The following is a 20065-nucleotide window of genomic DNA, read 5'->3' as shown; positions in this document are numbered from 1 at the left end:
AGCAGGTTTTTGGTTTTTTGTTTTGTTTTGTTTTGTTTTGGTTGTTGTTATTGCTGTTGTCTATATAAGAATTCTGTATTTGATAATGACTTTTATTTTTACCACTGGGTATCTTGAAACATTTTTACAAAGTAAAAATGTAGTGTATATATGTGCCTATATGTATATATGCCTATGTGTGTATGTGTGTGTTAGAAATAAGTAAAATATCTCTACCTTTAAAATGTATTCACTATTAATCTGACATGTTAATGATTGTAGGAAATATGTATATTTAAGGGATTAGGAATCCCAGGCAGGAGTGTAAAAGGAGAATTTCCAACTAAGTTTCTCCATTATACTGCATGTGTGTCTGCCAAATCAAGATTAATCTTTCTTCTCTTCCCCTTCCTTTCTTCCTTTCTCTCTCTTTCTTTCTTTTTTTCTTTCACTCTCTTCTTGTGGAGGCCCTGGTGGAGGGGAGAGCATGTGTGCTGAATGGGGTGGACTGGAGTGAAAAAGCACAGAGAGAGGGAGAGAGAGAGTCTCGAGTAGGTTCCATGCCCAGTACGGAGCCTAATGTGGGGGTCCATCTCATGACCCTGAGATCACTACTCCAGCCGAAATCAAGAGTCAGAGGCTTAATTGACTGAGCCACCCAGGCACTCCTCTTCTTTTCTTTTCTTTTCTTTTCTTTTCTTTTCTTTTCTTTTCTTTTCTTTTCTTTTCTTTTCTTTTCTTTTCTTTCTTTTCTTTCTTTTTTTCTTTTCTTCTTTTCTTTTCTTTCTTTTCTTTTTTTTCTTTTCTTTTTTTCTTTTCTTTTCTTTTTTCTTTCTTTTCTTTCTTTTCTTTTCTTTCTTTTCTTTTCTTTTTTCTTTCTTCTTATTTTGTTGAGTTATAATTGATATACAACACTGCTTAAGTTTAAGATGTACAACCTGTTGATTTGATACATTTATATATTGCAATATGGTTACTGCCATAGCATTAGCTAACACCTCTATTGGGTCACATAATCGTCGTTTCTTCTTGTGATGAGAACAAAAATAAATCTTTTAGCAGCCTTGTAGTTTACAATACAGTATTAGGGATTATAATCACTATTCTGTGCATTAGTCCTCCAGAATTTATCTACTAGTTGCAAATGTAAACCTTTATTTAATTTTAATTATTTTTTAAAAAGATTTTACTTATTTATTCATGAGAGACACACAGAGAGAGAAGCAGAGATACAGGCAGAGGGAGAAGCAGGCTCCATGCAGGAAGCCCGACCTGGGACTACATCCCAGATTCCAGGATCAGGCCCTGAGCAGAAGGCAGATTCTCAACCACTGAGCCCCCCAAGCACCCCAGCAAATTTATACCTTTAAACAATACCTCCTCAACACCTCTATCCCATAGCTAGTAACTACCATTCTACTCTCTTTTTACAGGTTGTGGTTGTTGTTGTTGTTGTTGTTGTTTCCAGAATGCACATCTAAGTGAGATCATAGAGGATTTAGTCTTTGTCTGATGTATCTTACTTAGCATAATGCCTCCACCCACACTGTTAATGAGCAAGATCTCCTTCTTTCTTACAACTCAGTAATACCCCATTGTGTGTGTGTGTGTATAGTGATTATTCTTTGTCCATATATGAATACATATACATCTTTATACATATATGTATATGTATGTGTGTGTGTATATATATGTATATGTGTGTATATATATATATATATATATATTCTTTATCCATTCTTTTACTGACAGAAACATAGGTTGTTTCTGCATTTGGGCTATTGTGAATAATGCTGCAAATAAATATGAGAGTCTAGGTATCTCTTCAATAGCCTATTTTCATTTCCTTTGGAAATATACTCAGAAGTGGGATTTCTGAATCATATAGTATTTCTGTTTTTATTTTTTATTTTTTAAAGATTTTATTTATTCATGAGAGACAGACAGACAGAGAGAGAGAGAGAGAGAGAAGCAGAGACACAGGCAGAGGGAGAAGCAGGCTCCATGCAGGGAGCCCGGCGTGGGACTCGATCCCAGGTCTCCAGGATCAGGCCCGTGGGCTGAAGGCGGCGCTAAACTGCTGAGCCACCCGGGCTGCCCATATTTCTGTTTTTAATTCTTTTTTCTTTCTTGAAGAATCATTCATACTGCATTTCATGGTGACTGAACCAATTCATATTCTCACTGACAGTGTACAAGGTCTTTTTTTTCCCCATGCTTTATCAACACTTGTTATCTCTTCTCTTCTTGGTGGTAACCATTCTAATAGATGTGAGATGATATCTAATTGTGATTTTGTTTAGCTCATGATATTTTAATCTTCCAACTTAATTCAGCTGTTCAGGCCATTTTATTATGTTTACATCACTTCTACAACAAATTACTACACATTTATTGGTTAAAGCAACTCAAATTATCTTACAGCTATTTAGTTTGGAGAGTCTACAAAGGATCTCATTGGATTAAAGTCAAGATGTCTGCACAGCTGTATTCCTTTTTGGAGCCTCTAAAGGAGAATCTGTTTTCTTCCCTTTTTCAGTTTCTAAAGGACACTTCCATTCTTTGGCTAATCTTCACCTTCCTCAATCTTCAAAGTCAGCAACAGTGGGTAGAGTCATTGGAATCATTGGTTTTTTTTCTGACCTCTTACATAGTAACATCTTCCCCATCCACCCCATCCACTTTCTCTTCTGCTTTCATCTTCCACTTAAGGACCCTTGTTACTAAGAGTAGCATCAGGTAATCCGGTATAACCTCTCCATTTCAAGGTCTGTTCTCTTAATTATGTATTGCATGGTTCCTGAAGCCATGCAAAATAGCACATTCAAATGTTCTGGAAACGGGGACATGGAGATCCTTAGAAGGTGTTCATCCCATCAGCGAAAGCTGTATTTTAGATATTTATTATTTTGGTTCTAGAATTTTCACTTGTATTTGTATCATTTTATTATTGTTATCAATTTCTGCTGAAATTTCCTATATTTTCATTTATTATAGGAGTATTTTCCTTCTTGTTGATTATTACAGGCATATTTCTTCTTATGATGACTGCTTTAAAATTCTTACCCACTAATTCCAATACCTGTGCTTAGTATTTAAAGAGATCACTTTAGATGTGATTATATTTCCTATTTCTTCATATGCTGAGAAATTCTAAACATTTCTGGACATTTTGAATATTCAGTTTAAGAGACTCTGGATACTGTCATATTTCTCCAAACGATATTGATTTTTCTGTGTGTTGGTTTGTTTTAGCAGAAAGTAACATGATTGTACTTAAACTATAATCTTTGTCTCTTGGACAAATACTCAAAATCCAGCACAGTAATTTCAGCCTCTGTTGATCACTTAAGAGTATGCTCTGTGCATGTGTTTCATGGGTCAGGCAACCTTGTGAATATGCTTACACACATAATTTATCATTTCTTCTCTCTAGTTTACTTTTTTTGTTGTTGTTTCTCCATCACTTTAAAGCAGAATTGTTTGTTCCAAATGCTATTCTCTGGTTTTCAAGACAAAAATACTGAAGTTGTTGTATGAGAATTTTATTTGCCTCTTGGTCTTAATGACAAATGTATAGATGTCTTGTCCAGGGTCATTCCATTCTTCAAAGTGTCATTCTTTCTTTCAAATGTTGACTCTCCATCAAATCCTCCTTGCCTTCTTATTTCTTCCCCTCTGCCCCCCCCTCCTCCTCTTTCTTCTCTTCTTCCCCTTGGCCTCCTCCTCCTCTTCTTTCTTATTCTCTTTTTTGTTTGTTGGTGCTTGTAATACCTTGTGCAGGATGTATAGTTCCACAGGATGATTGGTATAGGAGCCACTTTTTAAAAAATGTCTAAGAAATGTTGAAACTTTATTTTTATAAATTTTATAGAGTTTTCCATTTTCTTATTTGCAAGTTAATTCTCATTGACATTTAAACAAGTTTGCAAGGAAGCATCTTTTCTGCTCAAAGCCTAATTGAAAATAGATTTTCATTTTACAATACCTTGAAACATCCTTAAAGACATCATCAAACAGAGAGTGTAATGGTTTAACTCATGCCTGATATTCTTTTTGTTAGATACTAATCCTGGTATAAATAGAATCTACTTTATTCATTCATTTATTCATTCACTCACTTAACTAATATTTACTCAGCTCTGTGTGCAACATATTTTTTAAGTGATGAGAATATAAAGGTGACCAACAAATGGTATAGTCCCTACAGCTTAATAGGAAAGAATAAATTTCATTAGATGTCACACAAACAAACAAACATTTACAATAGGTTAAAAGATATGAAAGAGAGGGGCATGCTGATGAGAAAGCATATATTAGATTAAAGTAATTTAGGTATGGAGGCTTTCCTGAGAAAGTCACTATTGAAATAAGATCTGACAAAGGTTATTCTGTATGTTGGTAAATTGATCACCAATAAAAAAAATTAAAAAAAATTAAGATCCAGCTAAACAGGATTGGGTACAATGGAAGAGTAGAGGGAGAACATTTCAGGTAAACCCAAGTAGTTTGGAATATTCAAGATGGAGTTGAAAAGAGGTCAGCATAGCTGGAGCACAGAGCATGAGGTGAGAGAGAGAATAATGGTAAATGACACTTAGGAGGCACATGGAGATCAGCTGATCCAGGCTCTGTGGGCCAAGCTAAATTTCAGTCTTTGTCCTTAGAGCAATGAATATCAACACAATCCTTGTCATTAGCTTTCACAACATTCACAGGCTGACAGCATGCATTTCCTGTGTTTTCAGATAATTAAGAATAAGTCTCTCGTATAAATCATGTCTATATTCTAACTACCAGGAATTTTAGTATCATTAACAATAGAAAAAAAAAAAAAGAACACAAAATTCTACATGGAAAACAAAACAAAAGAAATATTCACACATGTGTTTTATTTCATAAACTACATTTGTTTAATGTTCAAGGAAGGAGGGCTAATCATTTGATGGAGTATGCTACATGTATGAGGTCTTTTTAAAAAAAAATATTTAAAGCATCCTGATTAAGTGTATACCTGAACACAATTATAGCATATCTAGAAGAAACTGAGTGGCTGCAATATTTTTCAAAATCACACCACAGTTTATGAACTTACTGGGACATGGTCATATCTTCCTCAGTCTTTTAAGAAATATAAATTATGCCCTTTGTTTTGGCGGGGTCTCAGAAGAGTAATCACATAGTTCTACATGAGCAAATTTGAACCTATTACAAATAGTATTTAGCAATGTATTCATTATTTCTGAAATGCCAGCTTATATTCATGAAAATTACCAATATTCATATTCAAGGAAAAGCAATAGAATTTATGATTAATGAATAGTTTAATACCTCAAACTCATCTAGATACTTCTTTCAAGTCTGAGGAAAATGTGTACTGTTGATAAGTATCAGATAAAATCCAGCTGTATTTTAATCCCATTTCAATCTATCATCACGGAAAATATTGACTATTTTTTTCCCTCAGACATGCAGCTGTCAACCAACCAACTATGGGCCTAGATTTACATTATAGTTTTATTTCCTACCTATTCATTTTCATCTAAAACACTTGTTCCATGAAACAGCTTTTGCTGTCTGAAAAAGGAAAGCAGGATGTGCGGTCTCATCAAACCTGTCAATGAACGTTCATGGGCACAGCAAATAATATTTGCTAAATTCAAGGGAGTATATTTCTACTTTAAGAAGCGGTAAAATCACTATACATTCATGTGCATTATTAATGTTGTATTTACCATTCCAGAGAGAAGATTTCCATTGTGTGCCAGTAGTTATAAGAATCCTCCTCCCAACCCCAAGAGCCTATTACAAGTTCAAATACCTGCAAAGTGTATGTGCTCACTTGGAAAGTAGGCCAAGTTACAAAAGCCCCTGAATAGCTGCATAGACTTTAAGGAAAATTTAAAGAGGCTTTGTAAGCAGTAGCAGAAAGGATCTATTAGTGAGGATAAGCAAGAAAGCAGTGATAAAGGCAAATGTAATGCCTCAACAAAATAAAAAAAAAATCTATCTTTCTCATAAAATAGTTCATGATGACTGGTCATGCTGATGGGACCACTGTCTTCTATGTTGTTTTTTAGGAATCCTAGCTCCTTCTGCCTCATTGCTCAACCATCCTATAGGATATGATTTTTAATTACATCCAGTCATTGTATGGAGAAAGAGATCATAGAAGAGGCACATGGGCTTCTTAAAAGACTTGTTCCAGAAGTAGCGTATCAGTTCCGTTCACTTTCTGTTGGGAAAAACTAATCACATGATCACCCATAACTGTAAGGGAACTGGAAAATATAGTCTTGTCTAAGGATTAACTTCAAGGTACAGTTCTATATTATGGAAAGGAGAAAAGATTTTGGTAAATAGCTTCTTATATCTGGCACAGAGAAATGTTTCTATTCAACTGTACTGGAAATAAGAGGGTATTTTGTTTGTTTATTCTCTTTGCTTGTTTGTTTTTCTGGCCAAGTAGGTATATATGCAGCTCTCAAAGGTTAAATGACTTATAGGAGAATCATAGTTTGTAATGAACCTACAAGAAGCAAAAGTCAGCACACAGGGCTCAGATTGCTAAACAGAGAAAGAAATTATAACACAGTATTCCACATCAACCTAGAACAAAATAAAGCATGGATTTTTGTGAATAAGGTGAATGAGGCTTAGATTTTGAGATTAATGTGGCATTACTAGTAATTATATAATAAAATATTTTTATTACTTTATTACATTTTATAAAGGCTTATTATATTATTGTGTACTATGAATATTGTTCTGTGTTTAGAACATTCGAGGAAATTTCAGGAAAAAGGAATATGCCCCAAGCAATTATGCATGAAATGAATGATCTTCAGAAAGTAAATGCAAAATTTGTTTAACCTGGTTGCCACAAAATATGACTAGCTAAATTGGTTTTAAAGTTAGAAATGCTGCTGCAGCACCTGGCTGGCTCAGTCGATTAAGGAGCCAACTCTTGGTTTCAGCTCAGATCATGATCTCAGGGTTCTGGGATCGAGCCCGATGCTGGGCTTTGCACTCTGTGGGGAGTCTGACTTGAGATTCTCTCTCCTCCTGCCTCTGTCCCTCCCTCTGCTCAGGTAGGCATATTCTCTCTAAAATAAATAAATTTAAAAAAATTAGAAATACTTGCTAATGCCCTTCTGCCCTACTCTTCTAATTGCATTTCCACCAGCAGGCATATTCAGTAGATCCAGAGATATTTTTTGAACAATAAACACCTTTATTCCATGAGCTAAGAGATGGAGGAAGGTTTATTTGCATCTCTGGACTTGGATTTTCCTCACGTAGATATCTAGTAACATGCACAAAGCCATTTTCTCAGCCACACTGGCCCAGCCTCAATACCCAAAGCTTTTTCTGCTCCTCTTAGTCCTCCAGAGAGTCAATACTTGTGGTTATCTTTTTATTTTTTCTTTCATCATAGTTTTTTCTTGGACTTTATTTTGCTGCTCTTTGTATAAAGTCTCACCATACTCAAATGTAATCTTGGTCCCTTTCTAAAGACCTAAAGTTAGTGCTCCGAGGGACTCCTCTCTCTGCAGGTACCATTCAGGTATTGTATGTTGTTGCTGGATACAATGCAGATCTTTATTAAATGACTTGTGAATTACGTCCATGGTCTCAGTTTTGTGAGTATTGTTTGTGAGTATTGGAACCCTAAGATACCTGCTCCAGGACTGACTCGGGACATAGTACTTTATACATTGCTGCCTGGACCATGTATATGCAGAAAGGAAGGACCCAACTTCTATTTTCTGGAGGGCATCCCAGCAATACCTTAATTTCTTGTGGTGGATCTTTCTCTTGCCTCCCTCTTGCCTCCCATCTTGGAAGATGTCCATTGCTGAGTTCTCTGTGACAGAACAATTTGATTAACAATGACAGCTATTTTTACTGTCATGTGTCTATAAACCTGCACTCACCTAGAATAAAACTAAAAGTTCATGGGACATTTATCTTTTCCTATAAAAATTGATTTCAAGGTTTTATAGTCTGCAAGCATCTTTCCAGGCAGATTGAAGGATAAGTGTTGTTTTAGGAATAAATGGGAAATGTGTAAATCATAGAGTACTGCATGTTCATTAATTGTCATTTTTGTGGCAATTAATGGAACATAAATTTACATATTTACTCATGATTTTTTACCCTTATGTATAAACCAAAGTAGACTGTGGCTGCTACTTCTTCTTCAAAGTCCAATAAGCCTTAGAGGTGAAGTATGTGGTCATCCCAATAGCATGCTCAAAACCAACTTCTGCAACTAATTTGCCATATGTTCTTGGGCAATTATTTTATTTTCTTTTTTTTCTCAGTTTCCTTATTTGTATAATGCAAATAATAATAAAAATAGCACATGACCCTTGAATCAAGTGAAGATTGAATATATTCATACACATAAGAAACCCAGAAATATGCTAAGAACATAAAAAAATTATATTATATTATTGTTCCTTTGGCTAACGGTTTTATTAAAGTCAAAAGCTACATAGGGAGTGTCACACTTGCTTAAACAACAAAAATACATTAAACAATTATAAAAACAGATATTAACCATATGTATTAATGAAAACATTCTCTCAATTTATTGTAAATCAACTTAACTTCAAGGCATCTTTTAAAAGTAAGACTTTACTAATGGAAATACAAAAACTCACCACTTTGCATCTTAAAAATATTTTTAAAAAGGAGTACAGTAAAGATATATGTTGTATTTAGGACAATAAGACAAAGGATAAGGTGAAGGAAAAATGATCTTTTTAAAATAAAATCCAAAACACCCATTTTATAGATGGTAATATGTAAGTAGGTATAATCATAATAGAGTCTATTCTGAAGTCTCTGACATTTCACATATAACTAAAAGTTGCTTATTTCTCCCATATTCCATATTCTAACAGATTGCGGTTATAGGAACTTAAGAAATTTCCATTTAAAGATGATTTCCTTGCAGTTAGCAGACATTTCCATCAGGTTTTACCTATTTCACTGGTAAATATGTATAGAAGTCTCAGGTTCATTAGACATTTGAGAACAGAAGCCATCATAAAAGATAGCAAGTCAAATGAACAGAAGCAGAGAAACTCAGAAGGAACAAGTAAAGTGCAAAAAAGTTGGAAATGTATCTTAAATGGTAATATTCTGAGAAGGGAATGAAATATAAGAGGCCTTAAGAAAAAATCAGAAAATTAAAGGACCTAAGGAATTAATAAGTCAGATAAATTTTAAAAAATGATTTAAAAATCAAAACTTCAACATTAAGTAGAGTGTAAAAAAATAATGAAATCTCCTTCTAAGTAAAAGATAAACAAGAAAGAGGATAATATTAAGAAAATATAAGGAAATTGAAAATTAATAGGAATTCAAACATACATCTGACTGAAATGTCATAAAGAAAATTCCAAAAATAAAAAATAAAAGTTATCAGAGAAATTATGTCATAATTATTAGTCTTAACCTGAATAAATTTCCATGTGTATAAGTGCTCAGCATAACGGATGCAAAAAAAAATGTTTTCGTTATGGCATATAATTGTTAAAAGAGAGACACAGAGAAATGACAGAGAAAGAGAGAGAGAGACATGAAAAGCTTTAATAATGAGGGAAAAAGGGGATTTAATCACAGAAAGTTTTGCACGTAAGAATCCTAATAGCAACATTGGAAGCTCGAAGAAATGCATAAATGTCTCAAAATTTTTGAGGGACAATTCATTTCAATCTCAAGCTACATAGCTAGGTGAAATAACTGATCAATTTTGAGAGTAGAATAAAGACATTTTGACAAACAAATCTCCAAAAATTTCACTTCTGTAACCTCTTTGGTGAAATCCACAAAAATCCATGTTTACACAGAGGAAAAGGAATCTATGGGATGCTGAAAAGGGGGCATTTGGCAAAGTCAAATGGTAAGGGGACTCCTCAGAATAGAGATTAAAGGAAATAGCAAGGGAACTGGGGCATCTTTGCATGCATAATTGATCCAGATTTGAGCAAGAAAACAAAAGGTTTGCCAGGAGGAGGAAGAAAGTGCATGTGGTAAACAGGATAATGGAGAAGGTTTTTAGTTTAGGTTATTGCAGTCAGAGGCTCTTTGAAGGGGACAGTGTGAAGAATTAGCAATAGGTATATGGACAAATAACCATAAATAAGACGCAACTGATTCCAGGGAAAATGAAAAAAAAAAATGTAGGACTAAGTAAATGTAAATGTGCGGGTTACTTGAACTCAAAGTAAATGGTATGTTCGTACCGCAGTATTGTAAGTGTTCAATATTGATTTAACCAAAAATTGTGATGTAACCGTATTGGGTAGAAACAGGAGAAGGGAGCAAGGGAGCTAGTAGTATAGGTGAGCTGATTAAACCATAAAGAATCAAGAGATTATATTTGGCAACATTAAATTAAATGTACTATAGTAAGATAAGTATTACCATTAAAAAGTAGAGGTAAATGCCAGATGAAAGAAATATTATAGTAATCAGAACTTAGAAGTAGGAGAATATTTCACTAACATCGTATTAGAATTTTTTCTTACATTTTAGATTTGATCCACATCTTAAGTTGTTTTTTTTTTTTTTTTTTTTTTTTTTTTTAATTATCTAAAATCTTGTTGTGTCTCCTTCATAATTGGCTTAAGGAAAAGCAGGCCTCCCATTTTTCGATAGTTCCAAGCCGGGCACTGTCAAACTTGCTTTCTATTCTGAGTCTTAGTTAATTATCCCCTCTATGGGATATGGAACAAGTGAACACTAGCAGATTCTCCAAATGTGGCTAAGAAACCATGCAGAGAACCATTGCCTTGACAGGAGGGATAAAGAAGGAAGGCAAATCACTTCCAAGTTGTCGGGGACCTGAATTAGAACTGGAACAGATTTTTAAAGTATGAGCCAAGGAGCTTTGTGGATTTTTAGCTTGGGGTTGACAGATCAGAATGGCCGGTTCCCATTTATTTCCATCAGTGTTTTTTGCTTACGGCCAGAGGAGAAAAACAAAGATCGAACACTTGACTGAAAATCTTCTGAAATATATTTCAAAGTTTATACAGATAGCAGAAGTCAGCAAACGATAACCTGTCAGCTAAATCTCACCCAGTGATCATTGATGCATTTATTTATGGTTATTTATACTGGTCATTTATGTATAGATTGATGAATATACCCATTTTCCAAAATGGCTGAAAAAATGCAGAAGGATATCATGTAATGCAAGAAAATTATTTGAAATTCAAACTTCAGTATCCATAAAGTTTTATTGGAACATGGGCATTTCCAGTCATTTTCATGTCGTCTCCGGCTGCTCTTGCGCTCCAACAGGACACTTGACAGCTGCCAAGGAGACTGATAAGGCCCACTAAGCCTAAACTGGCAACTCTCTGACCTGTTACAAAAGAAGTTGGTTGACCCCTGTACCATAATATGTATCTCGCACTAAAATATTGCATTTCTGATCTCTTCCATACCCATTTCACGAGATGAATCTGAGGAGTTTTGATGAACAGTGAAATTACTGAACAAGTTATGAAACTTAGTTGCCACAAGCCTTAAATCTGAGTTTGAGCATTCACTGTTGATAAACCTAATTGACAATGTGCAGACCAAGTCTCACCCAAATCCAGATATTTTCATGAGATTTTGGAGACAGTGAAGGCTTCATGCCTTCTGGCACATTCTGCTGCTGGTACTGGGGATGTGTTGGGCTGGCGGGTTCCCAGTAATGGTCCACTCTGGGAAGACTCTTGCAGGCGCCAAGAGGAACAATTTGAGAAGCAAGGTTATAAAGCAACCATTTCATCTGTGCGGAGGTTGTGTGCAATTGGTCATTGAGCAATCCGTATGTATTGGTTTCTTCCAAATGGAGAAAGCCACTATTCAACTGGAGATTCAAAATAAGCAAACGGGAATTGAACGAAGGAAGGATCCCATGAAAGACACACGCCTTAGAGACTCTGAACTTCTCTGTTACCTTTCATCCAGACATTTGAAAGGATGGCCAAGGAGTCAAGTAATCCAAACTGAAGCAATACTGTGACAATGAGCTCTCCCAGAGGAGCAAAGCTCACGCTGAAATAGGAACGAGCTGTTCTCGTTTTCTTATGTTCAATAATTCTGAGTGGCCCTGGTAACCGTCCTCTCAGATAATCATAACCTCTCAGTGGAGTCATCTTTCATCCTTAAAAACCAAATATATCAGTTATCCCTGATTCATACTAGCATCCCCTTCTTCTTCAGAGCCATGAAAGGAAACTGAGGACATAGCCCACCAGGAGAGCCTCACAGTCCTGCGGAAGCTGGGTGTAGACCAAAATAGCAATGAACATATTAGAGGATGGCTGTTTGTCAGTTGTTGCTGGAAGCTTGAATAAACAGTCTGTGATCTGCCTCCTGTCTGTTGGATGTCTCAAAACTAAGTTGTTTCTCAATAAACCACAGGTAGCGTATCTAGGCTGGGATGTCTCACATGAAATAGCTACACAGCCAGCACTGCTTTCAGCACTACAGCACGCAGAGCCTAGGCCCTTGCCCACCCCACCACATTCAGGGGTGGAAAAGGGCAGGGTGTCCAGATTTGGGTAAAGGAAATTTCCCTGCATAAAGGGAAAGGACACGGTGTTTGCCAGGAAGACAAATACACATGCACACATGCAGGCACATACACTGCTTTGTTAATTCATCCAATAAATGTTTTTTGTTTTTTTGGTTTTTTGTTTTTTGTTTTTTTAGTACCGCTGTGTACTAGGTAACAAAATCATTTCAAAGTGCAGGCACATCTGTTGGGCACTGTTAATCAGAGAGGAGTTATTGACACAGATGAGGAAGAAAATATTTTGGCATCTCCTCTACTGTGGGCTCAGCGGTCTTCAAGGCTGTTAGTGCTGTAACCACATTTTCTGAGCGTAACTATACAGGCTAATTACGAAGTAAGGGGAAGTGGAAGTCCAGGAAAAAATGATAGTGAGATTAAAATAGTGGAATTGAAGAATTCTAGAAAGAAGACCAAGATTTTAATAAAATACATTTATAGAGAACTATGAGCAGACATTTATTGGGAAGAGTTTTTGAAAATATCCCATGGCAGGCAAAAAGAAGATGTATTTCATATTTGTAGGGCAGATAAAGTTAATATGCTCATAAAAATTACAGCGATTATTTTCTTCAGATTTTCTGTATACTGTTTATTCTTGATTTCTTTGATATATAAAGCATTGGGTTGGTTTATAGGGTTCTAACATCACATTATATTCCTATCTGTAGTTCTGTGAGTCTCAAACATTTTTACATGCATCTATATATCAGTGTATGGTTCCATTAATACAACTCATCGTAGTTCGTTCCTATAATCTTTCTAAAGCAAGCTTGCGGTTACTTTTTAATTATAAAGCAAAATTTATCAGACATAAATATTGTGATGCCTACTTTAAGATTTTCATTTGTTGAAAACGGTGATGATTTTCTTAATTTTAACTTTTAACATCTTTTACTTTTTGATATGAGCTATGTAGTAAAACTAGTTTTTGCTTTCTAAAGTGAGTCTTTCTAACAGATAAGTTTATTTTATACATTGTAAAATGTATTTGACATTGTTCATGTTCCTGAATATTTCTATGTATTTCTCTTGTTATTAAATACTACTTTTGCCTTCTACAATTTAGAGCATAAATTCTGTTTTCTAATAAAAGGGTTGACATATAAAAACAGCAATTATTTTTATTTTTTAACTTGGCATGTCCAGAAAGAAACATTAACAATTGATATTCTTTTTTTCCATATTCACATAACCTTTATTACAGAATATTGTTATAATATTTCCATTTTAATAATATTGTTGTCAATCTCTTGCTGTCTCTTATTTATTTATTTATTTATTTATTATTTATTTATTTATTTATAAGATTTTATTTATTTATTTATTCATGAGAGATAGAAATGGAGGCAGAGACATAGGCAGAAGGAGAAGCAGACCCTGAGCCAAAGGCAGACGCTCAACCCCTGAGCCATCCAGGTCCCCCTGTCCCTAATTTATAAATTAAACGTTATTACAGGTTTGTATGTATAGGAAAGAATATATATATATATATATATATATATATATATATATATATATGGTGTTCTGTATTCTCTGTGGTTTCAGGCACCCACTGGGGGTCCTGTGTATAAAGTTGACAGTAGAAAACATCACAGTTAGGACATCCACATTAGTGGATAGCTTATATTTTGCAAAAGCTCACTTTTGCAAAATATAAAATTTTTATTGCATCTCTCTCACTGCATCATGCCACTAGTTCCTATTACCACGATGTCCAGTCGCTTAACCATGAAGACACTGAACTGGAGAGTCCTTCTGGCTGGATCATTGGCATCTTGCTTCTGAACCATGTGGGGAAATCACATGCTAGCAGGCGGAGAGCTCCATTTCCTAACCGCTCCGAATAGCTCTTCAAACCAGTCACTGGAAGGTTTTGTTTTATTCCACATGATGACAAAAGCAGAATCAAATAAGTCACATTTTCTCCATTTTGAACTTCTCTCATGTAACAGGTTACAGTGGGAAGCTGCTCTTCCTTAACAAAGGACAGTCTTTTTTTTTTTTTTTTTTAAACGATAGACATCCTTAAATGAAACAGGAAAATGTATTCCATATTCTCCCTACCTCCTCTTCTCCAACTCATCCAAGACCATTCTCTCACTCTTTTTCTCTCTCTCTTTCCGGTGGGGAAGTGGCAGTGAGGGGTGGAGGTGGGGTTGTCTTGGGCTTTACTTTTAGTCTGTAAAGGTTAAATGTTTATTTTTATTTAAAAATTTGTTCTGTTGTTTTAAAACTGTAAGAGTGTACATTTTTTACAGTTGGTTCAATTTCTAAATTCATTGACTTCTCTAAATTGCTTCACCATTTAGGTTTTCATTATCGAGATATACCTATGTGTTGACTGGTTTAACTTTTCCAATTGACTTTTTAGGAAACAAAGGCACAATATTTCTTAAATCCCCTTATTTTTTTTTTCTATTGTCTTCAATTGTGAATAATAACTTATCTTAGTATAGAGTTAATCTCAATCTTTCCTTCAGAAATCTGCAGATCCTGCTCCTTTGACTTTTGATCTAATACTGCCAAGAAGAAAGATGGATGATGTGACTTTACATTTTGCTTTTTAGGTTACCAGATTCATCTGAAATGGTCTCTGGATTTTTACAGATTCTTTCTAAACTTTAAGTTTGGTAACTTTCCCAAGTTAATCTATTTATTATCTATCTATCTCCCTATATATCTGATCCATCATCTACCTACATTTTTTCTCTTTGCTTTTTGACTTTCTCAAAACAAGCTTAATACTCATGGTCATTCAAATCAGGAGAGGTTACTTAAAATTTGTTCTTGTTATTTCTCGAGGTACGCCAACCACCTCTACATTTTCCATTTTATAATCCCAATTATGATTTTGTTTCTATGTTTCTAATTAATTTGTATTTTTTTTTCCTCAAACATTTGTGAGATTTTTCTCAAACAGGGTTCTCTGTGTCCGTGATTTGCCTTGGTGCTTTAATTCTGTCCCTTGCCTTTCCTCTTTCCAAATGGTACAATAGTATCCCCATTTTAATTCCTTTCATAAACTCTGTTTTTATTACATTCTATTACATTATCACTCCTTGTTTTAAAGTACTCACTTTTTTTCTTGGACAGTTCCTGAGAGAATGAGTCATTTTAGCCTGCAATTTCATTTTATTCCTGTTGTAATACATCCAACACATGTTATTCATCTCTACACTGTCTGACATTTCCCGTTTCCCATTTTTCTTTGCTGCATTTTTTTTCTTTGCTGCACTTGAAAAGGAACCATGTAAGATTCATTTTGTTGCTGTGATTTTCCTTCAGTTTACTCATCTTTGAGGAGATGCTGATCTGTCTGTGGCTAATCTTTTATCAAAATATTGTGATTGGAATTGCATTTATTCTTCTACCTGCATAAGTGGGCAATTTTTGATATTTCTTGTAGAAATTGTAGCTGAGTGGTCTCAGGGTTTATATTTTGTAGACTGTATTTGGTCCTTGGAATGTCTTGGATTTGGAGGAAGAGAGGCAATTGAGGTGGGAAAAAAAGGAAACTTGTAGAATGATGTCTATATTTAACTAAATTTCATGAAATTTGTATCCTGTAGTTACAATAGCATTAAAGCACACTCTGTTCGTGTAGAGAAGTCCTCTGATTATGACTTAACCTTCATTACCATTTTTTTCACAGAATTTGTATTCTCACAAGGCCTGCTCCTTGATCAGAAGCTCTTACCTTCATACTCTTATAGCTCACATTGTGCAGATGATGTGAACATCAATAGAGTTCTAAGCCCTACTTTTTTTCCTTAAAACAACAACAACAACAACAAAAACAATGTGGGGTAAATTTCAAGATAAGGAGTGAGCTAAATACCAGTCCTGGCTTACTGATTTATCCATTTGTTTTAACTTCAATAGAATATCACACAAATGTATAGATATTTTTTTTCACCTTTCTGTTTTAGAGGTGAACTTTCTCCCTACCCTAGAAACAATATAATGTGAACCAACAATGTTAAATGAAAACAGAACAGAAGGTTATTTTCTCTAACTAGACATGTACTTCAAAGTAGGGAAATTATTCTTGTCTTTTTATGGTATTATCTGGGTTAGAAATGATCAAACATGTGGTCCAATCATACATTGATCTCTTTTTATTTGATGTAGAGCCAGTGGTCAGGAACTTCTTTATTATATGGTATTAATATAAAGAGCAAATTTAAACATTTTCAAAGATATATTTACTTTTATTTATTTTAGAGAGTGAAAGAGAGAGAGACAGAGTCAGTTGGGGGGACAAAGAGAGAGAGGCAGTAAAGAATCTCAAGCAGACTTCCTGTTGTGCACAGAGCCTGACATGCAGCTTCATCTCAGGACCCTAAGATCATGACCTGAACTGAAATCAAGAATCAGACACCTAACTGACTGAGCCAACCCAGTACCCCCTTAAAAAAAAAAAAAAAAAAAAAAAAAAAAAAAAGATTTCTTTATTTTTATTCATTCGAGAGAAAGAGAGGTAAATTCAAACATTTTCAAAAAGAAAGTTATTCTAAGAAGTTGGAAAACATAGAATCTTAATAAAGTTTTACAATAAAGTAAAATTTTCCTTCTCAAAGTTATTATTTTTATCAGTTACATTTATTTTATTTTTATGACCTGAATAATGAAAAGAACAATCATTACAAGTATAGAGTATAAAAGGGTTGCTGGATTATATATATCTGGAATAAAAATATTTTGGAACATGGGTGGGGAAGGCAAATGATCAAAAAAGCAAACTGCGATTTTTGATAGAGAAGCATGCTCTGAAGAGTAATAAAACAGAGGTTGAGAAGCTAGTGGAGTTTCAGAAAGGAAGCCTTTGAGGAGGTCACATTTGATATGAGTTTTTGTTAGTAGATATTTTGATTCACGTATTTGGAACATAAGTGTCTGTGAAATGTGGTCTTTAATATATAAACTTTGCAGATCATTGAATCGTCACAGTTGAGAGAACTAAAGATGGACACATCAAACTTAATTGTCTTAAGTTTCATAGCTATTTGCATTATCCTTTACAGAGGAAAATAAAGCTTGAAAGCTTGACTGAACTATAAAAGGAGAGGCTTATTATAAGTATAACCAGGGACACCTGGGTGCCTCGGTCCCTTAAGCAGCTGACTCTTGGTTTCAGCTCAGGTCATGATCTTGAGGTGGTAAGATCATGCCCAACTTGGGCTCCTTTCTCAGCAGAGTCTGCTTCAGGATTCTCTTCCTCTGGCCCTCCTCCTGCTCTCTCTTTCTCTCTGTCTCTCTCTCTCAAATAAATAAATTAATCTACTTTAAAAGTAAAAAAAAAAAAAAAAAAGTCACAACCTTACCCTTTATTTTTGCTAATGGCATGATAAGCAAATCTTGAAATAGATGCTTTGTAGAAATAATGTAAAATAAAGTTTGTTTTCAGAGAAAGACAGCAGTATTTTCCTCTGGTCAGTAGAATCATAGGCCCAAAAGATGTTTAAGTCCTAATCCCTAGGACCTGTGAGTATGTTAACTTACATGAAAAACAAAACAAAAAGACTACAGATTTGATTAAGAACTTGGAGATCCTCTAGAATTATCTAGGTGGGCCTACTCTAACCACAGAGGTCTGGCAATGAAAGGAATGCCCAGATGCAGTGAGAAGAAGAGACAACTATGAAAAAATAATCAGAGGTGTGACATCACTGAAGTGAAAGGCAAAGGGCTACGAGTCAGGGTATGTGTATGGAGGGCCCTGCAGACGCTCGAAGAGGCAGGGAGAGGAGCGCAGCTCTGCTGCCACCTTGATGTGACACGTGTGGCCAGCCTGTGGCCCAGCCAGCTCTGAGGTAATACATCTGTGTCATTAGAAGCCAATACATGTGTTTTAACTTTTACAGGAGCCATAGAAAATGAATACACCTGGTAAGACTGCCACATGAAGAACCAGATGCAGGACTTCTGCTCAAACCCGAAAAGAACTAAAAAGAAAAAAAAAAAAAAAACAGTAAAGTCTGATCCTGTAGTTATTCCAGAGAGTTGTCATTTCGAGCTCCCGCTCTGTCCTCAGCTACATTCTGCAGGCGGTTTTGAGGTAAGAAATTTGGTAGCCAACAGTTGTTGGGAAGAAGAAAATGTCAGGCCCAGAGTCCATGCAGATGACTCAGGTGAGAGGGGCCTCTGTGAATGGGGCAGGAGAGATGACACAGACGTTTCAGTCACAGGGCTATTCTTGGGGCTGCTACAGAAAGGGGGCTTATCTTGGAAGAGTCACATCCATGTGGTGAAATTGTTATAAACATTTGGCAATGTATACCAGCACCTGCTCCTCTCTCCTATAAGATTTGTTACGTAGCTGCAAAGATAGCTCATCTCCGGGCCTCGTTCCTCCAAGAGAGGAAGCTAGCTAGATATGAGACATGTTTTCAATGTATATTTTGGCAAGATGGTGTTTTTAAATTTTTTTTTCCATCTCTTTCATTAGTGATAACAGTAAGGTATCCTGCCCACCCTTCCGGCAGTTTGGCCCTGCCTCTAACATACTCCAAACTGCAGGACTCCAAACTGAGTCACGGGCTTCAAATTCTGGTCCATCTCCTACAGCGCAGCACCTTGATTTGCAATAGAAAGAAAAATATATAGTTTGATTGGAATATCCTTTTTATTTCGTTTTTCTTATATTGTACTGCAAATAACAGATGCTGTTTAATGTTTATGATGTAATAAAGGTTTTGGGTTTCCTTCTAAATAATGTTTCCTTATTTTTGGTTGTTTTTAACTGAGCTCCAGGTAAGGAGATTTTTAAGAATTAATTTTAAAACCACCGTCTTTGCCAGAAATTCAGGCAATCTTGTCAAATTGCGCTTGTAATAGGGAAAACACACACACACACACACACACACACACACACACACACAAAACACCTTCTGTACAGTCAAAACTTCCCAAATAGCCAAACCTCTCACCATTTCCAAAGGAGGAGGTGGGACTATCTGGAACAAGTGGCATTCAGAAATCACTAAGGAATACATAATTGTGTCAACCTGATAACCAAAATGGATGCAAACTTAGGTAGGAAAATAAAATGTGAAGAATGACGAAATGATGCAAATGTCATGTCTTCTTTGCAGTATATCTACCGCTTGATCAAAATACAGATGTTTATACTAATGTTTATACTTACATAATACTTCAATTTTTGGTATTTTCATATTTCCTACCATTTTACTTTTAGTCACACAGGACATGTAAGTTAATATGGTTTAGCTATTGTCTAGGTGTAAAAAAATACTCTAAAACATTGTGTAAAACACCATGGTTCTGCAAATAAGATCATGTCTTGCATGTACTTATGAATAAATATGAAGCATCTTGCATACTGTACCTTGTAAAGCTTTTGAAATGGGCATTATTGCCCCAGACACAAGCAACTTAATAAAATCCCAATATGGGTTCAAGTGAAATGTACAGTGTATGCTTCCCTCCCCCACCTCCACCCCCCCCCCCAAAGAAAACCTGGCTAAAACAATA

The sequence above is a fragment of the Canis lupus genome, chromosome 4 (genome assembly GCF_011100685.1).
Source record: "Canis lupus familiaris isolate Mischka breed German Shepherd chromosome 4, alternate assembly UU_Cfam_GSD_1.0, whole genome shotgun sequence".
Classification (NCBI taxonomy): domain Eukaryota; kingdom Metazoa; phylum Chordata; class Mammalia; order Carnivora; family Canidae; genus Canis; species Canis lupus.
This window is presented reverse-complemented; position numbering follows the sequence as displayed.